Source organism: Lissotriton helveticus, chromosome 7 (assembly GCF_964261635.1).
Source record: "Lissotriton helveticus chromosome 7, aLisHel1.1, whole genome shotgun sequence".
NCBI classification, from domain to species: domain Eukaryota; kingdom Metazoa; phylum Chordata; class Amphibia; order Caudata; family Salamandridae; genus Lissotriton; species Lissotriton helveticus.
Genome location: NC_136068.1, coordinates 590,106,946 through 590,132,425, shown reverse-complemented (window position 1 = coordinate 590,132,425; position 25,480 = coordinate 590,106,946). Strand labels below are relative to the sequence as shown.

The window sequence follows — 25,480 nt, the reverse complement described above, 5'->3', positions numbered from 1 at the left end:
GTTTGAAATCGCTGATGCTTGTTCATGTTGTTTGTGTCCTGTACATGCTGTGGCTGGATGGTGGGTGAAACAGGGTGACATAACAAGGAGGTCCTTCCAGAGGCTGGCTGAACATGATTTTTGTAATGACGGCACTTTGTCATTTTTATTGAGTTTGATATGGAGACTTAAGATGCCTCTTCATTAAACCCCACTTTAATAAGCATTACTAACCTGCCTCCCCATCAACAGCCCCCATACAATTTGTATACTGTCGTTTTGAAATCTTTTAAAGTCAGGGAAGGCTGTAATTATCTTTGCTTTTAATTTGTATTCTATAATCCGTTACTGTAATGGTTGCATTGATGAGTTTTATTTAGTTTGATGGCAGTAAGGACCTTCACAGTTTTTAGGTCTCGCTGGTCCCCCGAGGTCCTTCTTCCTCAGCAATTGCCTGCTCTCTGTCCCCTGGATTCTACACTCCAGAACAAGATGCTGAGTTGTTAAGATACAACAGAATCATAACAAACAATTGGAACACAAGAGGGGAAGGGTGGGCCTAACTAATAGTACTCTCGCTAGCGGCTTAGATAATCCTTTTATGTTACCTTAGACTTTCACATTACCGTGTCATATCAAGTGTGTGATATGTGCGCATGACCAGACTGTGTGTGGATCTGTTCTTGTATTTTCATCATAATAAAATACAATGAACATAATCTACACAAAAGTTATTTACAAAAGTTTAAGCTATTGCCATTATAATTTACAATAACCTTTTTTACGTATTAATTATTAAAAAAATTACAAGCCATTGTTATTTGTAATATCAATACATCTAAGTCCTGTAAATACAACACATATTGCGTTACAAATGCTATAGGTGTCTCATTTGCGAAAGTTAAAACTATTGGCATTGTAAATGACAAAGCTATTAATTTAGCTATTTTCAAAACCAACACGTAAATAAAAAAAAGGTCATTTACAATACCAATAGCTCAAACTTTCCTAATGCGAGACCTATTGCATTGCAAATGCTTGTTAGCCAAGGAGCATGACGTAAGCTCCCAACACGGCCCTCTAGCTGAGGCAATGTCATGAGCAGATGTGGGGTTCCTCTGTTCAGAAGATGACATTGGGGTGAGGGTGGTGATGGTGTCCCAGATTTTGGTAGCATGCTTGCTGAGTGATCGTGCGCTGAGCAGGAGGCAGTGGAATTGGTCTGAGACAGTCATGGTGGTTCTTGTGGGCACAGTGGCAGTTGTTGCCGAGCCTGGGTTCCAGGGCACAGAGCTCGGTGGTGGTGTATCTTCCTGTGGCGGGAAAGCCAGAGTTCCTGGCGCTGGCCGCGGTCTAGGTGTGGACGGGCAGAGACGTTTTTTTTTTGGAGCGCTGCAGCTTCCATTATGTTGGTCCTTGGAGAAGGAAGGGACGGTGGGTGGCGGTGGGCATGGCTACCGGCAGCAGAAGGGAAAATCGGCTGCTCAAACTGCAGGAAAAGCAAGAAAGCGGCGGAGACAGAGCCGGCGGTGAACAATAGGCAGAGAAACAAGGTAAACATAGCAAGCAAACTATTAATGTGAAATTAAGATAAAACTATACAGTGGAGCAAATTAACTAAACAGAGTTCTAAACAGTGCCCATAGCAGTACAAACCTAAAAGGCAGACAGTAAAAACGAAATAATAGAGTACTACAACAGTGGGGACACAACACAGTGGGGAAACAGTATAACTTAAGCAAAAGAAAGGAGAGGGGCAGAAGCAGCAAGGGGCGCTGGCACAAAGGACCTGCATGTATACATATACCTCTGCCATTGGCATGTAAGAAAATCTGTACGGCCTATAAGCAGTTCGGCACAGCCCTCCTGCCCAGTGTCGGATTGGTAACACGGGCACTCAGGCAATACCCAAGGGGCCGGTATCCGAATCCCAACTGTGGGCTGCTTTTTTGAGCAGCCTGGGGGACCGATTTGGGCAATTTCTGCCTTGTTCGATGTTGCCAGCGGCCCAGTGGGTGCCTGAGTGGCCTTTCTGGAGGTAGATGGGTGTCCACTACCTCGCTTTTATCAACCGCAGAGGTATCACTCCCTTTCTCTCGCTGGGCCGGCCCATTCATGCATGTATATTGAGTGGGGGCAGGAACGAAACCCGGCCCTGGCAAAGTGCTTGGCCGCCCCCGGGGGTGGGAGGGTGAGCCCTTGGGGGTGCGACGAGCTCTTTGCGGGGCCAGTTTTTGGCCGATTTTGTTACAGGGTCGAATTTGCAGCTATGCTGCAAAAACGGTCCCCAGGGGCCTAAAACCAGCCCCCACGCTTGCGGCGCACCGGGGGATTGCCCGGTGCCCGCAACGGCCAGTCAGGCCCTGATGGGGCCAAAGCAAAAGTGGACACTCACATGTTTTCAGGTGTTTCACCAGTGTAAACTAATCCGTGCATTTTGTTAAACTACCCCCCCCCCCCCCCGCACTCTTTTTTTAATAAAATTTCGCCGAAGTAGTGTTTTGCGAAATGTGGGCCATTTTTTATTAGCGTGCCCGGGGCGATTTTTAATCCCAATCCATCCCTGCTCCTGCCTCATTCATCCAGAGCCAAGAACATTCACCGAACACAGCCGGTCACACTACTGATGCCGCAAGACGCATTCGGCCCTGCTTTCCAGTAGAACCCCCGTATCTCTCAAACTAAAGAAAGCGCTGCGATGCCACCCCACCATCAGACTGTGCGCTATACAAACGCCAGGAACATAACTTGAAAGAATGCAATAATGCGTAGTTCCTCATAAGTGAGATGTGGCCGATTGCTACCATGCCTCCCTCGCCCAAAAACCACACACACCCTTCCCTCTTCCCTCGCCCCGGGCAGGGCTGTTTAACTCGTCCGTCTCCATAGGGACCCGAGCAGGAAGCAAACCATCCGCTCCCAGCGCAGAGAGCGCGATGCGGGCCGAGGAGACGGCACCAGGGGGCGAACTTAAAGTAAGTGCGGAGGGGGCGGGGGGGGGGGCAGTCTATGCGTGCATGGAGTTAGGAACACTGTGTGCAGAATAGGCTAAAAGTGTGTGCGTGGACCGAGTGGGGCTCTGTCTGCATTCACGGGGAGGGAGGGCAGTATGTGCATAGGTGGAGCAGAGTCTGTGCGTTGATGGGTCAGTTTGTGAAAGCACAGAAGGGGGAAGGGGGCGGTGCGACTCTGTATCCGCAGGGAGAGGTCTTTGAGCATATATAGTGAATGGTGAGCACTCTGTATTTATTTATTGTTTGCAGATTTATATAGGGCGAACTTGACCGGAAGGTATTGGAGCGCTTTTGCATGAGCAGCAGTTACGTCACACAAGTACGCGGTCATTTATTTGTTAGGCACAGGGAGATTAAGTGATTTTTATTTATTTATTTATTTAATGCGATTTTCTATAGCGCGAACATTACCCGAAGGTGTCAGAGCGCTTTACAAAAGAACCAGTTGCGCTACATAAGGATTTAGGATTACATGGGTTACATAAAAGATACAAACAGGAAAAAAAAATTGCAAATGTACAAGTTGTAAAGTCACACAGGGAAGAGATACAAATAGAAAAATTGTAAATGTACAAGTTGTAAAGTCACTCAAGGAAGAGATACAAATGGATAAACTCTAAGAAACACAAAGGAATGGTAGTGACCAGAATCACAGGATGTGGGGACGACCCGAGGCTCGAACCAGCTCCAAAGTCCAAAAGTGAGACCACGTGCATGCACTGGGGACCCGTATGCATAAACACAGAGCCATCGGCACCGCACAGCTAGGGGAGTTCTGTGGATTTCGGGTCTGGGGCGCAGTTTGATGCATAGGGAACAGGGGAGCCCTCTGTAGAGTCGCATGCAGAGCATAGGCGCGGAGTGGAAGAGTCTGTAGGAATAAAGAATACGCGCAGTTTGATGCATATGGAATAGGGGTGCTCTGTACAGAGTACACGCAGGTTGATATATACGGAAGGGGGGTGCTGTCTGCTCGAGCAGTCTATATCTAGGCGGTTTATTATGCGTACAAGCAGTGGGAAGCCCCTCCCCCCGCCAAATTCTATACAGAGACCTTTCTACCTCTTTTAATCTGGTCAATTTTTATCGGGAGTGCCTTATATCACTAAGGGCTCTTTACTAGACTGGGCACTGTTAATGGGGCCCGCTGAGAATAGCTGGGTTTGGTGTATACGAATTGCCTCTATACGATTATAATTGATGGTTTTGGAAAAACGTCCTTCTAAATTTCTAATTCATAAAAGATATTGCCAAACATTTTGGATTTGACATAACCCTGTACAATTCTGTTCGATTCGAAGCGAGTTGTAACCAATGGCCCCTCCTCACCCCCTTTCTGACTTAAAATAAACCAGATGCTATTATATTTTCTATCAAATCTCCCCGTGATATTGCATTGAAATCGTTTTCAGTTCTGATAAAAGATTGCTGGCCCATTATACTTTCATTATCTTTAACAAAAAGAGAGGGGCTCAATGTGACCCAAGGGAAAATGGAGACCATTATACTTTCACACAAACTACTTGCCAAAACATTTCCTATAACATATCTTAAGGAAACGCTCAGTATTCTTACACCCATCCAATAAAGTGGTGTTCACATTCAACCACCTGTTTTATTTTTATTTAATGCTATCATAACGCAACTGGTGCTCATGTAAAGTGCTCTGATACTTTTGGGTCGAGTACGTGCTATATAAATCTCACGAAAAAAACAAAATACCATACTATAAAATGCACCATATGGCAGTATTTTCTTGTGGGAGATTCCCCAAAACCGCCATAAAATGTTTTGTTTAATTCCATTTATAGGTCGAAGCCTACTAGACAGCACAGGCGCTTTCTGTTACAGGACATATTGTGGCTCATGAAGAACCTACAGGGGCTTGCGCCTGCCCATTGCTTACCATTGGTTGACATTTCTTGCATTTTCATGTGTCTACTTCTTATTGGTGTCACAACTCGTAAATTTTGTGTTTGTCCCTGCTATTGAGCAATACTTGTTTACATCTCTTTTGATTGGTTTCATTTGCTGCTTCCACTACTTGCTTTTAGAGAACTTCATTTTTAGGCCTCACTTGTTGACAATGTATGTGCTCTCATTGCGAGAAGTATTGTTTACTAGAAAGGGCTTGGAGAACCCATTGCTTGCTATTTGCTGGCATCATTGTCACTCTTCTTTGCTGCCTCCTAATTGGCCAGCACATGGCAGGCATCCTTTCCTTTTCTTTCTGTGGAGCAGGGGCCAAGCACAGATTGATCCTCTTAATTAGTGTCCCTACTCTGCTAAGATTGAGGTATTATTTCCTCTTCCCTTCCCACCTTCATTGCCCATGGTGCTTCTTCCACCTCCCAGCCACCCCTTCTCTGTGTTGATTCTTCCCCTCCCACCTCTCCTCCCTAACCTCTGATTTGGTCTGTCAAAGAGCTTACCTGTTTTTAAACTACGGAATATCTTTGGTTTTTGCTTGCCTCTTCTCACAACAAGGTTGTAGCTGCTCACCATCATTGTCTATCATGGCTGAGAACTGAGAATGTCTGCTATTCCTGCCTGTTTGGAAAATACTTTTCCTTTGTATCTCCACAACACTGCAGCCACCTGGCTCTACCTCCTTTCTTCCCAGCCAGTTTGACATATGTTGCTCCCTTGCCAACTATCCCCTCCTAGTCTACAAAACATTTATTTGAAAACAGACCAGTCTTTGCAGAAGCGTTGTACATTCTATCATGCTCCTGCATAGGATCAAAGGCATCAGGTGTTACATAAATCGTAGGTCGAGATAATTGATGACATATTATATTATAATCGCATTGATGTAGCACAATGCTTAGAAGCGCTATAGGGCAATACAGTGGCAATTCGGGCAACTTTCTATACCACACAATACCACTCCACACCTCACCACACAATGCCACCCCACTCCAAGCCACTCAGTGCCACTCCACTTCACACAATGCCACGCCACTCCAAGCCACACATTTCCACTCCTCGCCACACAATGCCACTTCACTGTACACAATGCCACTCCACGCCAAACAATCCCACTCCACTCCACATAATGCCATTGCAATCCACTCCATGCAATGTCACTCCACTCCACACAATACTACTCCACTCCATTACATGCCACACAATGGCACTCCATGCCAATCCATGCCACACAGTGTCACTCCACTCTGTGCCACTCAATGCCCCTCCACTTCACACAATGCCCCTTCATTCCACTCAATGCCTCTCCACTCCACACATTCCTGCTTCACTTCAGACAATGCATCAATGCCACTGCACCTTATGCAATGCCGTTCCACTCCATTCAATGCCACTCCACACAATGGCACTCACTCCACACCATGCCACTCACACCACATCACACAATGCCACTTCACTACAATCCACAGCACATAGTGCCACTTTACTTAATGCCACTCCACTCAGCACAATGCCACAACACTCCACACAATGCCACTACACACCGCCGCACAATACCACTCCAATCCACACAATGCCACTCCATGCGGCTTCAATGCCACTCCACTCTACACCACACAATACCACTGCACTCAACTGCATGCCACTTCATTCCACTACCTGCAATTCCACTGCATTCCACACAATGTCACTCCACTCGAATCCACTCCACACCATGCCACACAATGCTGCTCCACTCCAGGCCACACAGTGTCACTCCACACTCCACTGCTCTCCACACAATGCCACTCCACACCACACAATGCTACTCCACACTCACACAATGTCACTCCATGACACATAGTGCCACTCCAGTCCACACAATGCCACGATCTACCACACAATGCCACTCCACTCAACTTCTTACAGTGCCACTCCACGCCACTTAATGCCACTCCATGCATGCCACACAATGCCTCCAAATCCATGCAATGGCATTCCACTCCACGGTACACAATGCCACTCCACTCCATGCCACACAATACCACTCGATTCCAAGCAATGCCACTCCACTCCAAGCCCACAATGCCATGCCATTCTGCACAATGCCACACCACACCAAACAATGCAAATCCAATGTATCACTTCACGCCACAAAATGCCACTCCACTGTATGCCACACAATGCCAGTCCACACAATGCCAGTCTACACAATGCCACTCTAATGCATGCCACACAGGGCCACTCCACGCCACTATACAGGATGCCACACCACTCAGTGTCACTCCACACCACTCAATGCCACTCCAAGCCACACAATGTCACTTCACTCCATGCCACACAGTGCCATTCCACTCCACGCAATGCCACCCGACTCAGTGCCACTCCACTTGTTGCCACCAAATGCCACTCCACGCCACACAGTGCCACTTCACATCATACAATGCCACTCAACGCCACACAATGCCACTCCAAGCCACTCGGCTCAATGACACTTCACTCCACTGCATACAATGCCTCTTCATGCCATATGATGCCACTCCCCCGCCACAAAATCCCACTCCTGTCCATACAATGCCACTCTACTCCACTCAATGCCACTCCACTCAATGCCACGCCACAATACACAATGCCACTCCACTACATGACACACAATACCACTCCAATCCATGCCAGGCAGTGCCACTCCACTCAATGCCACCCCACTCCACTCAGTGCCACTCCACTCCATGCCACACAGTGCCACTTCAAACCATACAAAGCCACTCAATGCCACACAATGCCACTCCAAGCCACTCGGCTCATTGACACTTCACTCCACTCCTTACAATGCCTCTTCATGCCATATGATGCCACTCCCCCGCCACAAAATCCCACTCCTGTCCATACAATGCCACTCTACCCCACTCCACTCAATGCCACGCGACAATACACAATGCCACTCCACTCCATGACACACAATACCACTCCAATCCATGCTAGGCAATGCCACTCCACTCAATGCCACAACTAAGCACAATGCCACTCCACTCAGCACCACTCCACACCACAAAATGCCACTCCACTCTACACCATACAATGCCACTCCACTCCAATTCATGCCACACTATGCCCCTTCACTCCACTCCATGCAATGCCACTGTGCTCCACACAATGTCACGTCACTCTAATCCACTCCACGCCATGCTACTCCAATCTGCACCATCCCACACAATACTACTGCACTCCAGGCCACAAAGTGTCACTCCATTGCGCTCCACACATAGTCACTACGCACCACACAATGCCACTCCATGCCACACAGTGCCACTCCACTTCACAAAATGCGACTCAAATCAATAACACACAATGCCACTCCACTCAATGCCATTCCACTATAGTCCACGCCACATAATGCCACTCCACTCAGTGTCACTCCACTCAATGCCACTCCACTCCACGTTACTCCACTCCACGTTACTCCACTTCACTTCATGCAACACAATGCAACTCTGCTTCAAATGCCACTTCATGCTACACAAAGCCATTCCACTCCATGCCACAAAATGCCACTCCAATCCACTCCACACAATGCCACTTCAATCAATGCCACACAGTGTCACTCCACAGAAGGCCACTCCACTCCACCTAGTGCCTCTTCACTCCACTCCATGCCACTCCACTCAATTGTTATTGTATTTATATAGTGACTAGCTTACCCGTCGCGCGTTGCTGCGATCTCCGAAGAAAGGAAATTCAAGGAAACTCGTTATGATAACATTCAATTTACATTGCGTCATTTTTATTGAAATGTATTAATTTTAATATGGAAAACATTTCAAAGTGTCGTTTTAATTCTATGTATTTATTCGAGTGCTTGTGGATACACAATTTTTTGTTTTTCCGTCTGGTGCGCACATCAGTATTCGAAAGATTATGAGGGCCCTGGGGGGCCGATATTTAAAACAAAAATATGCCAGAAACCTTTGTGGGAGTGTACTCAACAACTTCCCAAAGTTTCCTGGCGATCGGATGAATGGTGTTTTAATTCTATTTATTTATTCGAGTGCTTGTGGATATACGATTTGTTGTTTTTCCGTCTTGTGCATACATCAGTATTCGAAAGATTATGAGGGCCCTGGGGGGCCGATATTTAAAAAATGTTTATGCCAGAAACCTTCGCGGGACTGTACTTAACAACTTTCCAAAGTTTCATGGCGATCGGATGAATGTTGTAGTAATGCATAAAGGACAAACAGACAGACAGACAGACATACTTTCGTTTTTATATATATAGATTACACCAGTTAACGAGGTGTTGAAGCACTTTGCACCATGCCACTCCACTAAATGACACTCAATGCCAGTCCACTCCACTCCACACAATGCCACTCCAATCATTGTCACTACACTCCTCACCACTCCACTCCTCTCATTGCCACTCTACGTCCCACTGTGAAATTTTGTAGGCGCGTTCTGCACGTGCTTGGACAAATGAGACGGTCTCCCCAGTCAAAACCTCTTTTTTCTCCTGACTTTAGCCATGTTGCAGCTTGGCTACAATCAATTGACTAGGCCAATAGCTCTCAAATGTGAGACCTACTGGCTTTGCCAATGCTTGTTGACCATCCGTGTTGGAGGCAATGAAGAAGTTCGCGGCAAGTGTGGAGAATGAATTGGAGGTCAGGGAGTGACTGCGACGGTGGAGGAGATAGGAGCACCAATTATTGGGTAATGAGGGGTATGCGATTGGGTGTTCTTCCTTGTCCTAGGGCCCATGGCAACCTTGCGACTCGACCGGACAGCGGGATTTATGGTGCAATAAGCAGAAAGTGAAGAGGCTGACCAATCCCCTTGGCGGGAGCGGGGGGTGGGGGGGGGTGTAACTGAAGAAACAAACAGTGCGCAGCTTTAGTGCTAGAACGGTTCTAGATCTTGCTTTCAGGGGCGTAACACAGGCCCCCGCGGCGCGAGGCGGGGCATCCTTCGAGGGGGCCCGAACCCACCAAGAGGGCCACCTTCTGCCCAATGTCAAGGAATACCAGTGCGATATGGGGGACATCAGGACCCCCTGTCACATTCTGCGGGAGGTGAGCGGGGGCATCCTTTTGTGTTATGCCACTGCCTGCTTTGTGTGTTCCTATCTCAGTGAACGTAAAACTATTCTTCGTAACCAAAGAAAGAGCTGCAGTGGTGTCTGTATTTAAAAGGAGTTTGAAATGTCTCCACTTAGCCAATTCTTTAGTACAACGACAGCTTTTTCCTCTGCCACACTGAACATTTTCACTTTGAAATGAGAATCCTAAATGACCGCTAGAGAGCGCTGTTGATTTTCGGATGGTGATTGAAATGTCTCGTTGTTAAACCACCCCTCTCTAGGTCCACGTTTTCCTTTCCAGTTTCCACCTCACGTGGCAAATATAAGTAAACCCTAATTTCCCAACAGATATGACGTTTCCTCTTTCTGTCAACAAGCATCAACAATGCTAATCGTTTAGGATCTTCTTTAGTGAATAGGTTATTATTATTTTTTATTTTTGGTCAAACCTTCCGTAATACACAATAAGTGCGGGTTTCGCAGCAGCAACGCTAGACCTGCCAACAAATAAACAGGTAAAGCAGTGCTGAAAGTTTAGGCAACAACCTAAAATGCACAAGCACTACATGATTGTTGAACTACGTATGTACCACGTATGGCCGTGGTCTGAGTGCCACGCGGCTGTCTAAGGGATGTCTGGGATTTTTAGGTACCAACTGTTGTATATAAAAGAAAGTTGTGGTGGGCCACCCATGATGCTTGTGATGTTCATAATTATGTGGGTAAGAAGGGTGTCTGAAATGTCACCTGTGGATATTGTCGTGATCATAAGGGCAGTGATACACCTAGGCCACGTAGTGGGGCCTACCTAAACTTAGGACGCAATAAAACACACACTCTGGCTACTGGTTATGGGCCGAAGACCCCGAGCGGTCTCGCGCCCCTTCATTTATACCCAGGGGCTAAACCCGCCCCTGAGGTGCATGCGTGCGTGTGTGCGTGTGAGGACGGGCCGGGTGGCTCCGTCACTACATCCCTCCAAACTCACAGATCAATAGTCCAGGTCATGAGGCTTCCTTGCGGGAGCTCAGTTTGCAGGCATAGTCTCTCAGTCTCTGGTTTGGAGTCGGGTTGGGCCTTAGATGGTACCTCTTGCTCCGTCGACTCTCCGTCACGCCGTCACCTTCGGGTTGCTCGGCCGGGCCCCGGGCTTCTCCAGAGGTGCTGTCCGGGATGTCTCTCCTTTCCGGCTCAGGTCTTGGCAGGGGTGTTTCCACTTCCCGCTGGCTTGTCGGCATCTCGTTGACCTCCAGATCATTACCCACATGCTCCGCTTCCTCCGATGGTTGGCTGTCTTCTTCGAGCCCTCGGGGAACGCGCTTGAACCATGACACATTCCGTGTCACTGCTCTCGTGCCTCGGGTTGCGGATATCATGGTGCCTTGGATGTTAACGATTTCCCACACTTCGGGTTCATGGGGGTGTCATACTTCCAATTCGGATGTCTTTGTTTAAGGACAACCTTGTTGCCGACCACCAGGGACCTGGGCTGGGCTCTCCGAGCCCGGCTGGCCTTTTCGTTGTTGCGTCTTCTCCTCTCCTGCGTGGCATTTTGGTCTAGTTTCGGTGGGCACCAGGATGGTGCCATCGGCACACAGTCTCTTGGTACTTTCCTGAACAGCAGATGCGCCGGGGCACACCGGGTGATAGAGTGTGGTGTTTGCCGATACGCGCTCATAAACTAGGACATGCATTCCTCCGCATCTTCTCCCTTCTCCACTCCGATTTGGAGAGGGCGGTTCAAAGTCCTCATAAATCTCTCGACCTTGCCGTTCGCCTGTGGCCATTGCGGGGTGACTTTCCTGTGGTGTATTCCTCTTGCCGACACATACGCCTGGAAGTCTTTCCCCTGAAACGGTGGACCGTTGTCTGACTTGATTTCCTCCGGTAGGCCCATCATGGCGAAGATCTTCTCCATCGCCTTTTTCACGTGCACGAACCACCTCCACAACCGGGAATCGTGAGTGCGAGTCTATCACCACAAGCGTGTGACGTCCATCTGGGAAGGACCCAAAATCTACACTGAGTTTCGCCCACGGCACCTGACAGGGGTCTTCGGTGATCACCGGATGAGGGGCCGGGTTGTGAATCGTGATAGTACACGAGTGGCAGTTACTTATTTCTTCTTCCACTGCCGAGTCCATGCTGGGGAACCATACTTTACTGCGCAGCCGTGCTTTTGTCTTTGATACTCCTTGGTGGCCTTGGTGAGCCAGGCGTACTACTTCTCTCTGTAGACTGTATGGGATCACAATTGCTGTGCCCCGGAGGACTATCCTGTGTGGCCCCACACTGAGTTCACTCTGGGCCCTCCACATTTGTTGTCTTGACTGTTGTTCGGTGGCCGTGAGGGCACTGACCCCATCCAGGAAGTGCCTCCAGTTGCGATTCGTTAAAGTGGCTTTCACTCGGATGAGGCACTCATCTTCATCTGTGGCCTGCCGGATGGTTCCCAGCGTGAGGGCTGCGGGGCACGCCTCCTGCGACAGCATCTTCACGAACTCCTCGACATCTTCCGTGTCCTCTATTCCTTGGTCCGGGGTATCTGAGCCTGGGTGTCTTGACAAGAATCCGCTGGGTTGTCCGCCCCGGGGCGGTAGATGACCTCAAACCAATAGGTCTGTAGCTGCACGGCCCACCTCTCGATGCGGGGAGGAGCAAGTCTGGCCGTCCCTGCAAACAATGGCACCAAGGGCTTGTGATCTGTGACAACCTTGAACTTGTGTCCGTATAAATACAGGTGGAAGTGTTGACACGCCCACTTGATCGCCAGGGCCTCCCGCTCGATTTGTGCATACCTCAACTCGGTCGCAGTCAACGCCCGACTGGCGTACGCCGTGGGCACCCATTCATGTGCCTCCGTTTCCTGCATGAGGACGGCCCCCAGACCAACCGGGCTGGCATCTACAACAACTTCCATGCGCCGATGTGGTCGGAAGTAGGCCATGACCTTATCGTCGATCAGCGCGTCCTTGATGGCTGTGAACGCTTCATCTTCCTTCGCAGACCACGTCCAGGGTTGTCCCATCTTGGTCAGCATACGTAGGGGTTCCGAGAGGGATGCCAAGCAGGGGATGAAACGGCCACAGTACGTGGCCATCCCTAAAAAACTTCTGACCTCCGTTGCTGATGTTGGTTTCGGTGCCGACCTGATTGCTTCTGCCTTTTTCGGGTCCACCTGGAGCCCCTCCCTCGAGAAGATGTACCCGAAGAACTCCACCAATTCTTTGTAAAAAGAGCACTTGGCCCGGTGCAGGGTAAGGCCGTGGTCAGCCAGGCGTCGTAGGGCGGCGCGGAGGTGTATATGATGTTATTCGAGCGTCTTAGAGAAAACTAGGATGTCGTTGCTCAGATTTATTACTCCCGACAAGCCTGCCAGAGTCTCTCTAATTGCGTTTTGGAAAACCTCCGCGGCCGATGACACGCCGAAGCTTAACCGCTTGTACCTTCGAAGGCCGACATGCGTAGAGAATGTGGTTATGTTGCGGCTATCCGGGTGGAGCTTGAGCTGGTGATATCCGGCATTCAGATTCAGTTTGAAAACCACCGAGCTCCGTTCAGGTCTGCTACGATGTCGTCCATCGTGGGTGTTAGATGTCTCTCCCTCTTCACTGCTTTATTGGGCAGGCGCATGTCCACGCATAGGCGTATGGCACCGGGCTGTTTGGGTTTCGGTGCGACCACGAGGGGCGAGACCCAGGGTGTCGGGCCCGACACCTTTTCTATGACTCCTAACTCCTCGAGCTTCCTTAGCTCCTCCTCCACTTGGGGCCGCAGGTGGAAGGGCACTCGTCTGTGCCTCAACGCGGTTGGTCTCACTGTGTGGTCCACATGTAGTTTGAATGTCTTCCCTTTCAGGCGGCCGAGTCCTTGAAATAATGCGGGGAAATCCTTCAGCATCGCGTCAGCGTGTAGCTCGTGCACTTGTCGTGCAAAGAACACTAGTTGTAGATCCTCCGCTGTGTGGCAGCTGAGCAGCGTGCCGCGTCTTCCTCCTGTCACGCGGAACCTTGTCTTCACCTCCTGGTCATTGCATGCAGCCACTACTTCTATCACTCCTCGCAGTGGAAGTGGGTCATCACTGTCATAGGTATAGATTTTTTCCTTTGATGGTAATAGCGTCGGACGTGGAGACAGCTTTTCATATTGGGCGCTATCCATCACGTTCACTGACGCCCCCGGGTCGGTCGATCAGCGCTTGCACTGGGGAGTCTCACACATGGGGGGCGGCCTCCTCCTTGACCCTTCCCTTCCTACGAATGACACAAAGAAGACGTCGTCGTCAGCATCTCCCAGGTGAAAAGCCTATCGTGCAGTGTCACTGCAGGGTCCTGAGTCTTCCAGCGACAACTGTCGCACGGCCTGTGCGGGGCCTCTTGCACCTGATCCTGGGCGTCGACCGCCACTGCTGCAGTACACTTTCGCGAAGTGATTCGGCTTCCCGCAGTTCGAGCATATCTTGCTTTCGCGAAGCACCCCTTTCCTGCCAGGTGGTCCATTCCGCAGTTTCCGCACATCGCACGCGGTGTCGATGCTCCGCTCCCTCTCTGGGTTGACGGCGGTCGGCGGCGGATCACGTCCACCTGTTCTTCCTTGATGGTCGGGGCTTTTACCGCCATTCCCGGACGGTGCAGGGCCGCCTGCATCTCATCTGCCCTGGCATTGGTGAGCGTGTGCGATCTTGCTAAGACGAGGATTTCATCTAAGGATATCCACGGTTGCCTGAGGATGAGGCGTCTGAGTTGCACCGACCTGCAACCCTGAATAAGTTGTGCGCGTATCTCCAGTCGCTGGTCCGGTAGTTCGCAGGCTGTCGCAAGTTTCCTCAGCCTAGCGTAGAAGGTGTCGAGGGATGCTGATTCACCCTGGCGCGCTTGGTGCAGCTTATACCATTCGTAGTCAGGGTTCACCCTCGGGTCAAAGTATCGATTCAACGCAGTTACCGCCGCGTCGTAGTCATTGGCGTCGCCTCTGTCCGGCAGCGCCTCGAACAATTCGTAGAGTTCATCGCCTCCATAGCACATCAGCAATGAGCGTTTTACTTTTCCATCCATCTCTCTGACCCCGATAAAATAGTGTTTGAACTTCCTATCCATAAGCGCCAACGTGCCGCCGCTGTGAATGGGTCGGAAAGTTCACTGAAAGGCGGTAGGGGGGCTGCTAGCCCATGTCCGGGAGGGGCTGGTGTGGTGGCTGCAGTTGGGCCTGCGGCATTGGCGCCAGCTTGAGGCGGTGCGGCGGCCTGCGGCCCTGCCTGTTGAACTTCTGGCGCAGCTGCGGTTCCTCCATTATCTCCTGGCTGCACACTCATGTTGTCTGGCGGTACGGAAAGTGTCAGGTGCCGGTCCTGCTGAGGTGTGCCTCACTCTGTGGCAGGTACGCGGGCTTCTCCGCCGCGTGTCGCGCTGTGCAGTGGCTTGTGCCGGTCGCGGCGTTGGGCCTGTGCAGGGCAAATCGGGCTGGGGTGCTGTGAAAACCTTTTTATTTTTTCGCGCTGCTGCGCACTTGCTGTGCTGGGTGTGGTATGTGCTTCGCCGTGGCATGGTCCTGACGTTCTGAGGTGTGGCAGGTCTGGGCCAGTGTGCTGTTGATTCCCTGGTAGGGCTCGAGCAAGGTCTTTCACGTGCAAGGGGGGGGGCTTTCCCTGTCCCTGATGTGCCTCCTCTGCTTTCCTGCGGGCACTGTCCCAAATGTGCTGGGTTTTTTTTTTTCTCGCCGGGCCTGAAGCAGGCTTCCCACGTGCGGGAAGGGAGTAGGCCGTGAGAGATCCCCTCTCTACCTTTCAGGGACATCCGGCGTGTGGGGGCGTGTGCGCGCGGGGGCCGAACCGTCCCCCCCATGCGCGGGAGGCGTAGGAGGCGGCAGGCAGGCACGAGAGAAGCGCGGGGGCCAAAACCCTCCCCCTGATGTGCTGACGGCATCACGGGTGCAGTGGCCAGAGCTTCTGGGCGCGGTCGCGGTGCAGCCGGTACCAGAGCGTTACCGAAGGTAGGGCCGCACACCCTCCAGGGGCTCACCTTGACGCCACGGCCTGGCGTAAAACTCCTTTCCCCACTCGGCAGCACTTTTGATAGCCGGCAGCTAAGGCAGCGGGGTGGGCACCCGCGGCGCCTGGCCTAACGCCGAGGGCTCAAGCGCAGCAGGCGCTAACCCTCCAGGCAGTAGGCACGTACGCAGGTGCGCTTCTGCAAGGGGAGGCGTGGGATGGGACCCGCCCCGTCGTCAGTGTCGTGATTGTAGGGACATTGATACACCTAGGCCACGTAGTGGGGCCTACCAAAACTTAGGACGCAGTAAACTACACACTCTGTCTACTGGTTATGGGCCGAAGACCCCGAGCGGTCTCGCGCCCCTTTATTTATACCCAGGGGCTAAACCCGCCCCTGAGGTGCATGCGTGCGTGTGTGCGTGTGAGGACGGGCCGGGTGGCTCCGTCACTTCAGATATCACCCGCTAAACTGAATCTTAATAGTTTGTTCCTAATGACGTCACACTCGAGTTCAATAAATGGGCCACAGGTCCGGTGCCCAGAAAAATAACTCGCTGGTCGTGTCAGTGTTTGTAGCTTGGCTGCTGGGTCGAGCAGGCGTCAAACACCAAACTCAGCTGATGAGTTGGCAGCATTTGTCTGCTATTTGCAGGTAAGGGCAAGGGCGCGCTAAAAATCTTTAATGTCACACTGACAATGTCTTGTGGACTACTAGTGGATGTCGGAAACGTGCTGAGGGCTTCTAAGGGACAGCTATGTTGTGTTCTGGGCCACGGTGTTGTAGCAGTCACAGAACGGAATGCTGGAGACAACATTTTCTAGCATTTGCAACAAGAATTTTAGATTCTATTAAGGACATAGATGCGAGTGTTATGCTTCTCAACCTTTATTACTGCAAGAATAGCAGCCAATGAAAAAACAGCAAACAGTAATACATACTTCATATCCCATGAGGCTTTGAACTACGCCTTTTATTTACCCACCAGTAGTCTCTTGGCATCACTTACAAAATAGAGAGGCACCATCTTATCTTCCTCTTTCTGTGTGAAAAAACGCAGTCCCAAGGAACAAGAACACAGTCCATTAAATGAACGAAAGAACAGTTCAAACGACTCTTCATGGAGAGTTGCTAAAGTCCAGAAAATCACATCTCCCAAACAAAGGAAATCCGAATATAGTAACCAGGCCCGTGAACACAGTCCACAGAAAAACAGCCTTCCTCAGGCGCATCAGTTTTGTTTGGATTCAGATCCTACAACCACGGAGGACGCGTAGTGTGCTGTCTGCTGCATCTTTGCTCTGCACAAGAAAGATGTGTGGCGTGCAGTGAAGCCAATTATACGAGGAATACCGACAACCGTCACTACATCTAAAGACACCAATTTGCAGAATGAGAAGGAGCACGACTGGGCCCTAGACGTGACGCAAGACTCGCCGTCCGTCATTCCATATGCTCTCTTCTTTGTCCTGATGAAGAGCCCAAAATGAGGGAAGACTAACCCTTTAACGCTTCCGGGTCGAAACGTAGACTGCGCCCAACCCTACACACCATAGAAAAAAAGAATGATCTAATCTTACCTATGTGTGATGTATTGCGGGAACATTGTTATTACCTTAATTGTAAAGGCGTTATGATTTGAATGTGATGTAACATTGTCACACCACCTTTACCTCGTCCCTCACAAACCCTTCACTCCCTTTTCTCTTTGCACTGAGAGCGCTAATCATGCAATGATTTAATATTATATTGATGCAAATGATTTTTAAGTAAATGTAAGCAGTGACAAGCTCATCGAATGCACTTGTATGTGGAATAAATACAATTCATCTCCTAACACTGCATACCTTACCCTTATTACGCCAAGCATATTTATTGTGAATTACAATTGTAGTGTTTACAAGTATATAGCAATGTAAAATAAGTGTCAAATATTTCTACCTAACTCGGACTACTTTTTTCTTGTACTTACGTAATGACCCAGGTCTACGAGTTTTGAGGGCTTACCCCTTTTTCTAACTCATGCAGGTTATTTGGCTGCGCCACGCTGTGTTAGTTTCCAGGCACCGGAATGTGACATATTTACAGCAACATGTTGCATCTCTGTGCCTTTCCCTCCCCTGGTGCACCAACTGCTGCCATGCGCCGGGGCAGACACCCTTGCACCGTGGCACAAGAACGCCTGCATCGTGGGGAGATTGTTTTGTGTACGAAGGGGCACCTTCCTGCACAAAAATAGTCATTTGAGGTGATTTCCTCTTCCAATGTGTGCCGTAGAATGCAGCATTCATGAAAAGAGAAAAAATTAGAACATTTCTCCTTGTTGCGCCTCGCTACGCAACCCCTGGGGGTGGCGTAGCATTCTGACGCATTTCCAAATTTACGATTGCTCGTAAAGCTGGAAATGCATCAGTGGACATGGATGTTGTGAAGGAACACCCACAGCAACACCCATGTCACGCCCCTAACACGCAACGTGTTACGTGAAATAGGGTGAGATTTACAAGTACACGTAAAGCCACACAGGGTGGCTTTACGTGTACTTGTAAATTTCACGCAGCAGGTTGCACCATGGGTGCATCACACAACGTGACGCACCAACGGCGCAAGGGGCTCATGAATAAGTACCTATATTCTAGCTAGAGCCCAGAACAAAAGCCTTAGACGCCATGGCTCCTCTAGTTGAATCAGCATCATACATGGAAACATCAATGCCAGCTTCCAACATGACGCAGCAGACCTAAAGGGCCAAGGTCGCTGCGAAACTGGATGTAAAGGTTTCTGAATAGCTAACAAAAGAGGACCCCTAGGGGTCAGCCCAATGTGCCAAAGTGCGTTCTGCATAAACATTCAGTCATTTTGCAACACATAACTTTGCATTGTGGGCAAAATTAGGATAGTCAGTGAGACCTACTGGCTTTGCCAATGCTTGTTGACCATCCGTGTTGGAGGCAATGAAGAAGTTCGCGGCAAGTGTGGAGAATGAATTGGAGGTCAGGGAGTGACTGCGACGGTGGAGGAGATAGGAGCACCAATTATTGGGTAATGAGGGGTATGCGATTGGGTGTTCTTCCTTGTCCTAGGGCCCATGGCAACCTTGCGACTCGACCGGACAGCGGGATTTATGGTGCAATAAGCAGAAAGTGAAGAGCGGGAGCGAGTGGGGGTGGGGGAGGGGTGAAACTGAAGAAACAAACAGTGCGCAGCTTTTAGTGCTTGAACATTTCTAGATCTTGCTTTCAGGCGCGTAACACAGGCCCCCGCGGCGCGAGGCGGGGCATCCTTCGAGGGGGCCCGAACCCACCAAGAGGGCCACCTTCTGCCCAATGTCAAGGAATACCAGTGCGATATGGGGGACATCAGGACCCCCTGTCACATTCTGCGGGAGGTGAGCGGGGGCATCCTTTTGTGTTATGCCACTGCCTGCTTTGTGTGTTCCTATCTCAGTGAACGTAAAACTATTCTTCGTAACCAAAGAAAGAGCTGCAGTGGTGTCTGTATTTAAAAGGAGTTTTAAATGTCTCCACTTAGCCAATTCTTTAGTACAACGACAGCTTTTTCCTCTGCCACACTGAACATTTTTACTTTGAAATGAGAATCCTAAATGACCGCTAGAGAGCGCTGTTGACTATCGCATGGTGACTGGAATGTCTCGTTGTTAAACCAGTTCAGCAAAACTTTATTTCGGTCATTACGACCTAGAAAAGTACAACTCTAAAATCATATACAACAAACATACATGATTGCTCACGGATATCAAAATGGGGCATTAAAAAAAACGGCATTCCATCTATGAGAAAAGGAAGAGGTGTGGCGCCGCGGCCAGGGCGACTGACTCCGGAATCTGGGGATCACGGTTCGATCCCCGGCACCGGCGGCAGATTAGCCCAGCACCATGTGACTCTGGGCAATAGCTTGCTTAATCTTCCCTACGGCCCCCAGCGCCTAGAGACCCTAACGGGTGATTGTGCGCTTTACAAATGTGGATCAAACCTCGTGAGTAAAGTGCAAATCAGTAGTGTTACTACGAGCAAGCGAGCTAATCAATAACATATCGGGAAGTGCATGATAATAGATAAATAAATAATTAAACAAGCATTGGCATTGCCAATAGGTCTCGCTTGGGGACCCTATAAGTATTTAGTTTTGCAGCACAATATCCGATTATGCAACAAGGATATTGTGCTGCAAAACTAAATACTTATAAGGTCCCACAAGCGAGACCTATTGGCAATGCCAATGCTTGTTGTTAGACGGACCGGGAGGGTCGGCCGAGGATAAGGGGAGAGGTCTCCGGGGAGAGCCGTCTCCAGTGAATCGTACAGACAAGTAACTTCCCCCCCACAGACGGACACCACACAAGGATAAAGTTCAACGATACTTTATAGGCAATTCTTCAAGTACGGTAGAATGGTACAAGGAGGTCTGGACTCAGGGGTCCCCTCTATTCTGGTCTCTGTTTGGGAAAAGGGTAGCGGGACAGTCTTGTTACCAAAAAGATGGAAATAGCTCTCAATCCTCGAGCTCGGTGGTGTAGATGAACGGGCCGCGGCGGAGCCAGCAGGTCCCGAGATGGATGAAGGAAGACGACGGTCCGCGGCAGAGCCAGCAGGTCCCGATGAAGGTGGTGGTTACAAACGGTCCGCGGCCACGCCAGCAGGTCCCGACGACGATGAAGGATAGGGTGGTTCCCAAAGCCGCGGCAGCGCCAGCAGGCAAGACGAGGGTGCACAAGACAGAGCTACGGCAGCGCCAGTAGTCCGTCAAGGATGAGTTCTTCTTTGCGTCTCTCGACTCCAAGATACAACTCCCGTCCTGCTCTGGAGCTGCCCCAGTTATAGGGCTGGTGTGCTTTGATGTCCGGACCCTCGCACTTGGAGGTCGGGAGGTCCGGGATGAGGGAGTCCAGACACCCAGCAGGGGGGTGGAGCCAGCGCCCGGGGAGGCGATGGGCGAGCGGCACTTGGCGGGGGAGAGCCATTGACACCTCTTGCTCCCATTGACTGACCAAGTAGCCCGCTCACCTCCTGGGTGGATGTTGGTGCCGGAATGTCTGAGGCCTGGCCAGGCCCAGGGTTGAGGTCGATCGGGGGCCAGGCGGCCTCGTGGTGGAGTGTCCAAGATGGCGCCCAGGATGGGCGCGCAGGCCGGTAGTGGGTCGGCCTACGCGGTCAACAGGTTCGAGTGTAGGGGTCCCTGCGGGGACGGTGGACGTGCAATGGTGGTGTGTGGTACTTGCGTGGCTGGGCTCGGGCCTGGTTGGGCCGGGGGAGAGCGGCCCTTCATGTGGCCTGTCCAACATGCGTCCCCCCCAGCTGAAGGCGGGGAGAGTTACCCATCCTCTTGGGGACTCTTCTCGTCGAGGCGGAAGAACCGGGACAGGCCATCTGCATTGGCGTGATCTGGCCCAGGCCGGTGTTCAACTGTGAAGTCCATCCCTTGTAGGGAGATGGACCAGCGTAGTAACTTCGGGTTTTCCCCCCGCATCTGCATCAGCCACTGCAGGGGTCGGTGGTCGGTCTGTACCCGAAAGTGTGTGCCAAAAAGGTAGGGCCGGAGCTTCTTGAGGGCCCATACCACCGCGAAGGCCTCCCTCTCTATGGTGCTCCAGCGTTGTTCCCGTGGTAGGAGTCGCCGGCTGATGAAGGCCACCGGTTGATCACGGCCTTCGGTGTTCACTTGAGACAGGACTGCCCCAATGCCATGGTCGGAGGCATCCGTCTGGACGATGAACTCCCGGCTGTAGTCGGGGGCCTGGAGCACAGGGGCGGAGCACATGGCGGCTTTCAATTGTTCAAATGCAGCTTGACACTCTGGGGTCCAGTTGACTTTCTGGGGCTGATTTTTTGACGTGAGTTCTGTGAGGGGCCTCACGATAGTACCATAGTCTTTCACGAACCTTCGGTAATAGCCCGTGAGGCCCAGGAAGGCTCGTACCTCGGTCTGGGTGATGGGGGGCTGCCAGGACTGGATGGCGGCAATTTTTAGCTGCAGAGGGGCCACCAGGCCGCTTCCCACCTGGTGCCCGAGGTAGGTTACAGACCCTTGCCCAATTTGACACTTGCTGGCCTTGATCGTGAGGCCAGCTCGCTGAAGGGCTTGCAGCACTGCTCGGAGGTGGTGGAGGTGCTCGGACCAATGGTTGCTGTATACAGCGATGTCGTCTAGGTAGGCGGCGCTGAATCCTTCGAGCCCCGCCAGGACCTGATTGACGAGCCGTTGGAAGGTTGCTGGGGCATTCTTCATGCCGAAGGGCATGACTGTGAAATGGTAATGGCCATCGGGAGTGGAAAAGGCAGAACGTTCTTGTGCCCGGGGTGTGAGGCCGATTTGCCAGTAGCCCGCCGTCAGGTCGAAGATACTGAGGTAGCGGGCAGCTCCCATGCGGTCGATTAGTTCATCTGCCCGGGGGATGGGATGTGCGTCTGTCCTGGTGACCGCATTCAAGCCCCGGTAGTCGACGCAGAACCGGAGTTCTGGTGTGGTGCCGGGGGCAGCTGCTTTGGGGACCAGTACTACAGGGCTGGCCCAGGGGCTGTCTGAGGGCTCGATGACCCCGAGCGTGAGCATTTTGGCTACTTCTTCCTGGATGCAGGCCCGTACCCGATCTGGCACGCGGTAGGCCCGGTGGCGGATAGGGGGGCTGTCCCCCGTGTCCACATCGTGCGTACACCAGGAAGTGACACCTGGGGTGAGGGAGAACAGGCTGGCGAATTGTGACAGGAGAACTCGGCACTCCTGGCGTTGCTCTCGGGTGAGGGCCTCTGAGAGTCGGACCCCATCTACGGAGCCGTCTTTCTCCCGAGTTCGTAGAAGGTCAGGGAGGGGCTCGGAGTCCTCTTCAGCCCCATTGTCTGTGGCCATCAGGAGGCTGAGTTCTGTCCGTACAAAGTGCGGTTTCAGTCTGTTAGCGTGGAGGACCCGGAGGGGGTTCCGGGAAGATTCCAAGTCGATGAGATAGGTAGCCGGACCCTTGCGCTCGACCACTTTGAAGGGCCCTGTCCACTTGTCTTGTAGGGCGCAGGGTTCGGTGGGGGACATCACCCATACCTGTTGCCCAGGTTCAAATTCGATGGAGGAGGCATTCCGGTCATACCACCTTTTCATGTCCTCTTGACTGGCCTCTAGGTGGGCTTTTGCTAGTTCTCGGAATCGCCGGGTCTGGTTGCGGAGGGTTAGGAGGTAGCGGAAAACATCTGGTGGGTTCTTTAGAGGGGGCATCTCCCAGCCTTCCTTGACTAGGCTGAGCGGCCCCCGCACGGGGTGTCCATATAGCAGTTCAAATGGGCTGAAGCCCAGGGACTTCTGGGGAACCTCTCGATAGGCGAAGAGGAGGCACGGCAGCAGCACATCCCACTGGCGACGGAGGGGCTCTTCCAACCCCCCGATCATCCCTTTGAGCGTGCGGTTGAACCGCTCAACGAGTCCGTTTCCTTGAGGGTGATAGGGGGTCGTGAACCGGTAGGTAACCCCGCACTGTTGCCAGAGAGACTTCATATATTTCGAAATAAAGTTCGTGCCTCTGTCACTGACGACCTCCCGGGGGAAGCCCACCCGGGAGAAGATCCCCATCAGAGCCCGGCCGACTACCGGGGCTGTCACAGTCCGCAGGGGAACAGCCCCCGGAGTAACGGGTGGCGTGGTCCACTAGCACCAGGATGAATCGATGGCCTTGTTTTGTGCGCGGGTCCAGGGGCCCTACGATATCGATTCCGACCCTCTCGAACGGGGTGGTGACCACGGGAAAAGGTTGCAGGGGGGCTTTCAGTTTGCGGCCGCTCTTTCCACTGGCTTGGCACGTGGGGCAAGATCGGCAATGCTGGTGTACATTGTCCCTCATTTTGGGCCAGAAGAAGTGGGTCACCAGGCGGCTATAGGTTTTGTCTTGACCCAGGTGTCCTGCCAGGGGGACATCGTGGGCCAGGTTTAGCAGAAAGTCTCTAAAACGGAGGGGTACCACTAGGACTCGGCTGGCCCCCAGCTCCGCGATTCTTTGCTCACTGTACAGCAGATCATTGTCCCAGTAGACCCAGTGAGTTCCGGAGGTATCCCCTGCGCTTTGGGCTAGCGCTTGCTGGCGGAGTCCCTCGAGGGAGGGACAGGTCTTTTGTTCTTGGCGAAATTGTTCTTGCGTGGGCCCCCCCTCTTGAGGCCACTGGTCGGGGTTAGCGAGGTCTGGAGGTTGAGCTGGTTCGGGGGGGACGTCACGGTCGGTGGTTTCGGCGGGGGCGACCGGAGGCGGTGGCGCCGGCCATTCGGGTTCCTCTGGGCGGGGGTTGGCACGGGCGGTCATGGACCGGGTGGTGACGCACGCCCAGTCCGGGACGCCCAACATCCCCAGGTGCTCTTTTCGTTCGACTGCTGCCCATGGAGAGCTTTCCAGGTCATTACCCAGGAGGCAGTCTACGGGGGCATCATCTCGGACCGTCACCTTCAACATGCCGGAGACCCCTCCCCATTCGAAGGGGACGCAGGCCATCCGACACAGACTTTCTGAGTTATCGGCTGAACGTACAGGGCAGAGAATGTTTGGTAAGTATTGTCCGGGGGTCACCAGGTGACAGCGGACGGCTGTTACACTGGCCCCAGTGTCACGAAGGGCTTCAGCCCGGCGTCCATTGATGCCCACCCATTGGCTGTACTTCTGGGTATTAGCGGGTAGGGGGACCCGCGGGACCATGTCTCTCCCCCCTAGGCAGGCGAGAGCCATGGCGGCTGGCTCCCATTCTTGGTGTTCCTGTTCATATTCTTCTTGTTCCTCTGAGATCTGTTCCTCCCCCAGAGCAGCAGCGGCTACTTGGCGGGGTCTTGGGCTCTGGTACTGGGGGCAGTTTGGGTCGTTTGCATAGTGTCCGACTCGTTGGCATCGATGGCAGGTACCATTGGCTCGATATCCCGGTCGCGCTGGGGTGCTGCCCCGGTTGGCCGGGGTGGTGGTGCTGGTAGTGGGGGTGACCGGAGCGTTGCTTCTTCCGCGTCCTTGGCCTCCTCCTCCTCGGGGACGGTGCTGACCATTGTTGTTCCGGTTCTGTTCGTAGGACCCATTTCGACCCACTCTGGTGATCTCCCACCGGTCAGCTTCGGCTGCGAGCTGCCGGGGATCCGTTAACTTGCTGTCGAGGAGGTGCTGGCGAAGTTCAATGAAGCAATTGTTCGACAGATGCTCCCATACCATAAGATTGAACAGTTGTTCGTAGGTTGTGACCTTGCTTCCTTTGATCCAGCCCTCGAAGGCTCGGCTAAAGTAATTGACATAGTCCACCCAAGTTGTACCCGGGATGCGGGTGCAGTCTCGGAACCTCTGACGGTACATCTCGGGTGTGAGGCCATAGCGGGTGAGGAGTGCAGCTTTCATATGGTCATAGGAGGTCATCTGGTGGTCCGGGAGTTGCAGCAGGGCGTCGCGGCCCTCATTGAGGAATCTCCCCCACAGACCGGCCCCCCAATCGCTTCTATCGATCCGGTGTGCAGTCATAGCGATTTCATAGGCCTTAAACCATTGCTGGATGTCGTCC

General features: G+C 52.0%; 1 protein-coding gene across 1 annotated transcript in view; it reads left to right on the top strand.

Moving 5' to 3' along the window:
* Window positions 1-2,904: 2,904 nt before the first annotated feature.
* The window catches only part of LOC144768800 (uncharacterized), a 322,884-nt gene continuing 300,308 nt past the window's right edge, over window positions 2,905-25,480 (top strand). The window contains exon 1 of the mRNA XM_078652745.1: window positions 2,905-2,954. The gene's annotated coding sequence lies outside the window, so the exon portion shown is untranslated. The remainder of the gene's footprint in view (window positions 2,955-25,480) is intronic.